Below are 5,906 nucleotides of genomic sequence, written 5' to 3'. Positions count from 1 at the left end.
ACAGCACAATCTCTTCTGGTGTCTGCCCTGCATGGAGACCCCCATTAAATAAGAGCTGGTCCGAGTGTGGGAAGGCACCGACACACACACACCCTCCCTCCCAAGGAATGCACCGCCTACAATAGAAACCTAGCTCGGGAAAGGGAGCACGGAGGCTCCTCGGGCTCCCCGAGATGCCTGCTGCATGCCTCCCTCTGCCTTTTTTTTTCCCCCTCACAGTGCAGAAGGAAGCTAGGAAAGTCCCAGTGGGTGGAACCAGGATAAAGTCTGCTGCTGGGCTGGATGAGCTTGAAAGCTTTTCCGCATGGTACAAGGAATATGAAACCAATGGGAGTGAAAGTGAGAAGCAGGGGGAGAGCGAGAGCGAGCTGCAGAGGCGAGCGGGTGTCCCACAGCCCAGCAGTTTCAGCGCAGCCCTGGCAGAAAGGGGAAGAGACTTTTAGGGAAGGTGAGAGTACTGCAAGTGACCCCAAGGAGGGGTTTGGTGCTCTCAGATATTGCTTCATTCCTACCTTTTAGCAGAACTTGCAGCAGGTTGCAGGTTGCTCGATGTGCCTTTTGCAACCAAATAGTGCAGGGTCAGGCCCACCACAGGGTGTTTAGCCACTGTGGGGTCACCCTCTCCAAACTCCTTTAACTGTGCTTTCTCAGGAGCCTGTCATCACTACCTGGAAGAGCTGTGACTTTATTGCAGTTGGGAACAGTTTATCTCATCTCACTTTTTTGCTGCCTGCAATCTCGGATTAGAACAGCCTGCTGTGTATTGGTAACCTCAGGTGCTGCTCAGCAGCTGATCTGGGAAACTAGCTCAGATGGGAGCTGATGTCCAGCTGGAAGAGGTCCTCTTCTGACCATGCAATACTTTGTGCATGCGCATCCCCTGCCACACATCAAAATGGATGAAGACAGTGAGACACTGGAACAGGCTGCCCAGGGTGACTGTGGATGTCCCCTGCCTGGAGGTGTTCAAGGGCAGGTTGGATGAAGCCTTGAGCAAGAGAGCTGGGGAGGGACTTTTGACAAAGGCTTGGAGTGATAAGATGAGGAGCAATGTCTTTGAGCTGGAAGAGGGGACACTGAGAGTGGAGATGAGGAAGAAATTCTTTAGAGTGGGGTTGGGGAACTAGTTGCCCAGGGAGGCTGTGGATACCCCTGCCCAGGAGATGTTCAAGGCCAGGTTGGATGAGGACTTGAGCTACCTGGGCTGGTGGGAGGTGTCCCTGCCCAGGGAAGGGGGTTGGTACTGGATGATCTTTAGGGTCCCTTCCAACCCAAACCATTCTATGATTCTATCCCACCCTCCATCCACTGGCCTTGGCAAAATTTAGGAAGGACTTGACAGAAGATGGAGTGGCTATGTTGCCGTGTAGGCTTACCCCAACTGTTGAAACTGGATTTGTTTTTCTCTGTAAGAAAACTACCTTCTCATCAAAATGGACATTTTCTTTGTGTCCTGGTTTAAACCTAGCCAGCAGCTAAGCCCTACACAGCTGCTCCTCACCCTGTGGGATGGAGAGAGAATCAGGAATGGGTTAAAACTCATGCTTTGAGATAAAGGCAGTTTAACAGGATAGAAAGGGAAGAAAATGGTAATAATGGTAATAATACCAAAACTAATGCTACTAATAAAAGACCTGAATGGACAATGCAAGTGATGCACAATGCAGTTTGCTCACCACTTGCCCAGTCAGCTCCTCAGCACTGGTCCCCAGCCAGCTTTTCCTCCAGTTTGTGTACTGGGCATGACATCATAGGGGACATCCCTCTGTTCAGCTGGAGTCAGCTGTCCTAACCTTGGCCCAACCTCTTGTGCCTCTCCAGCCTTATCTCTGGCAGGACATGAGAAGCTAGGAAGTCCTTAGTATAAACACTACTTATCAACAGCTAAACCATCAGTGTACTGTCATGCCATGGAGCAGGTAATCCCATGCCATATCAGGTGTTATGCAATAAGGGAGAACAACTTCAGCTGACTGCCATCTGATTGTGAGAGAGTAAACCATACAACTGTTGAGGTTGAAAGAGACCTTTGAGATCAAGTCCAACTGCTCAGGTAGGACTCACAATTCCACCACTACTGCTAAGCCACTGCCACTAAACTACAGAATGACAGAATTTTTTCAGTTGGTAAAGTCCTCTGAGATTATCGACTTGAGCCACCAGCCTAAGACCCCCATGGCTATTAAACCATGTCCCACAGTACCATGTCCACATGTTTCTTGGATACCCCTTGGGACAGGGACTCTACCACCTCCTTGGGAAGGCTGTCTCAATGCCTGACTACCCTTCCTGTAAAGCAATTTTTCCTGATTTTTCTGACCACAACAACCCCAGGCAGTGCTGCAGGCTGGGGGCAGAGTGGCTGGAGAGAGGCTAGGCAGAAAGGGAGCTGGGGGTACTGATTGACAGCTGGCTGAACATGAGCCAGCAGTGTGCCCAGGTGGCCAAGAAGGCCAATGGCATCCTGGCCTGCATCAGGAACAGTGTGGCCAGCAGGAGCAGGGAAGTCCTTGTGCCCTGTGCTCAGCACTGGTTAGGCCACACCTTGAGTCCTGTGTCCAGTTCCGGGCACCTCAATTTAAGAAGGACATTGAGACACTTGAATGTGTCCAGAGAAGGGCAATGAGGCTGGGGAGGGGTCTGGAGCACAGCCCTGGGAGGAGAGGCTGAGGGAGCTGGGGTTGCTTAGCCTGGAGAAGAGGAGGCTCAGGGGAGACCTTCTTGCTCTCTACAACTACCTGAAGGGAGGTTGTAGCCAGGTGGGGGTTGGTCTCTTCTATCAGGCAAGCAGCCCCAGAACAAGAGGACACAGTCTCAAGCTGTGCCAGGGGAGGTTTAGGCTGGAGGTGAGGAGAAAGTTCTTCCCAGAGAGAGTTGTTAGCCATTGGAATGTGCTGCCCAGGGAGGTGGTGGAGTCCCCATCCCTGGAGGTGTTCAGAGAGGATTGGACGTGGCACTTGGTGCCATGGTTTAGTAGTCATGAGGTGTTGGGTGATAGGTTGGACTTGATGATCTTTGAGGTCTTTTCCAACCTTACTGATCCTACAATTCTAATCTCCAACCTACACCTCCCCTGGAACAATTTCAGGGCATTTCCTCTCGTTCTATCACCTGATACTGGGGAGAATATCAATGTTCATCCCATAGTCAATCCAAACTACAGCACTGAACCAGCTACTAGGGGGAAAACCAATTCTGTCCCAGCTGAGACCAGGACACTGATTCACACACATTGATATGCAGAAAATTCTCCTTTTCTGCTTAAAGAAGCTGGGTGGAAACTTGTTTTCAAGTGAGAGTGCAACAAGATTTGGTTTCTTCCACCTCCCCATGAAAAACACTTCAGATTTGTGTTGTTACCAAATAATATCTAAGAAAGAAAAACATTTTCTCATATCCCAGCCTGTCTGCAACACTTCCCCTCTAATGGAACAGCAGCCAGCTCTTACCACGTGTACTTTAATAACACTGCTGGAAATCTTATTACAATACTCCAGTGACTAGAAAGCTGAAAGTCATGCTGGAGCAGAAGGTGTCATTTATTTAGTGAAGCTGGCTGAGGCAGCAGGGGTGAGGATTCCCTGCCAGCAGCCTGGACAGGGAATAGACCAGGGAGAGGGAAATGGTGAAGGAGAAAGAAAGAGAGAGTGAAAGCCGGTATGGTTTAGGGAAACGGGACAATAGGGCTGGGAAAGCCTCGAAGGATGTGTGGTCTAATCCAAGCCAAGCCACATAATTCCTTTGTGACCTTAGGCTAGTGTCTGGCTGGGTTTATGTCTTTTAATTCATTGTTTGTTTTCATTTTGGCTGGCAAACCTTGAGGATAAGGACGGCTGGCTGTTTTTACAGCACCCAGACCTGATTTCACAGCAGGCGTGGCTCCATCTGGGATAAATTTACAGCTCAGAACGGGCAGGAAGGTGCTGCTAAGATCAGTAGAAGGAAAACTCATATTTCTGTGGAAGTGCTCTGCTGAGATGTGGTCTGGTTTTGCTTTGTGGTTTGGCTTTTTTTCTGAGGCCCCAGTTGCCTATTCAAGGGCAGAATACTGAAAATCTAATAGTGAGATTTTGGACCCGAGCGCCAAAGTTAATTCTCTCTTCACTCTGAGTGCCACAGAATGCTTCATGTGACTTACAAGGAGACAGCTGCAGATTTCCTCAGGCTGTAAGTCAGCAAGCCCTTTGGAGTTTATTTTGTTTTCATTTTCCAAGGAATTGCAGTGGAGTAACTGCTGAATGAAAATGTCTCCCAAGAGCTTTTATCAGCCCAAAATTTCTTGCAGTGGTGTGTGACCTTCAAACCCTTGGCTGGAGGAGGCTGAATAGCCAGAACCTTGGGGAGCAAGGGCTGGGCCCTTGAGATGAGACAGGCACAGGCTCACACTCATTACATGCTCGTGGACATTAGGAAGAGGTTCTTCACAGAGAAAGTGGTTTCCCATTGGAATGTGCTGCCCAGGGAGGTGGTGGAGTCGCCATCATTGGAGATGTTTAGGAGGAGACTTGATAGGTGCTTGGTTGCATGGTTTAGTTGATTAGGTGGTGTTGGATGATAGGTTGGATGTGATGATCTCAAAGGACTCTTCCAACCTGGTTTATTCTATTCTATTCTATTCTATCCTATGCTATGCTATGCTATGCTATTCAATGCTATGCTATGCTATGTTATGCTATTCTATTCTATTCAATTCAATTTACAACGAGGGTGGTGGAACAGTGGAACAGGTTGCCCAGGGAGCTGCTGGAGGCCCCATCCCCAGAGGCACTCAAGGTCAGGTTTAATGTGGTTCTGAGTAACCTCATCTATTTGGGGATGTCCAGGGGGTGGTGGAGTAACGGAGCTTTTAAGGTCCCTTCCAGCCTTTCCAATGCATTCTGTGATTCCATGATTCGATCATTCTGTGATTCAATGACTCTGTGACTCAATGATTCGATGACTCTGTGCTCTGCAGAGCTGGTGAGGCTGAGCTGAGAATTTGTTCTCAAAAATCCCCCAAAAAGAAGGTGACATTTCCTTTTCCTCTCCAGAGCACAAGTGCATCTGGCACGCAACTTGCTTTTTCTTTGCCAGGAGGTGATTAGCTCAAGAGGGCTGAGCAAGGCAGTTTTGGAGCTGCCAGAATGACCCCAAATCTGCAAGCCCTCCCACATCAGCGCTGGGCTCCTCTTTGGACCATTCCCAGCCATGCCCTGGCTGCAGTGACTGTGACAATCTCATCTTTCCCATGAATGGAGCTGGAGCAGAGCAGGCAGGGTGCAAGCAGTGGCAATCCTGCTCAGTGTCTGTCATGGCATTCCAAAAATTCCTCCTGCTGTTTCCCATTTGTCTGCAGGTGAGCTCTCGGCCCTGACTGTTGGGTAAATTCCTCTGCTCATGCCAGACATGTCCCAGCCTGTGACCTTTGCCTGGTTTCTGCCAATTAGATAACTCTGCAGGGCTTGCCAATCACAGAGTCGTTTTGGTTGGAAGAGATCCTTGAGACCGTGAAATCCCACCGCTAAAAAACTGGCAATGCCAGGTCACCACTAACCCCTGACCTCTTCTCCAGACTAAACACCCCCAGTTCCCTCAGCAGCTCCTCACCAGCCCTGTTCTCCAGACCCTTCACCAGCTTGATAGCCTGCAGAAGAGGAGGCTCAGCGGAGACCTTCTTGCTCTCTCCAACTCCCTGAAGGGAGGTTGTAGCCAGCTGGGGGTTGGTCTCTTCTCCCAGGCAATCAGCCCCAGAACAAGAGGACACAGTCTCAAGCTGTGCCAGGGGAGGTTCAGGCTTGAGGTGAGGAGAAAATTCTTTGCAGAGAGAGTTGTTAGCCATTGGAATGTGCTGCCCAGGGAGGTGGTGGAGTCACCATCCCTGGAAGTGTTCAAGAGGGGATTGGACATGGCACTTGGTGCCATGGTTT

Source organism: Dryobates pubescens, chromosome 29 (assembly GCF_014839835.1).
Source record: "Dryobates pubescens isolate bDryPub1 chromosome 29, bDryPub1.pri, whole genome shotgun sequence".
NCBI lineage: Eukaryota > Metazoa > Chordata > Aves > Piciformes > Picidae > Dryobates > Dryobates pubescens.
Note: the sequence above shows the minus strand (reverse complement) of the source record.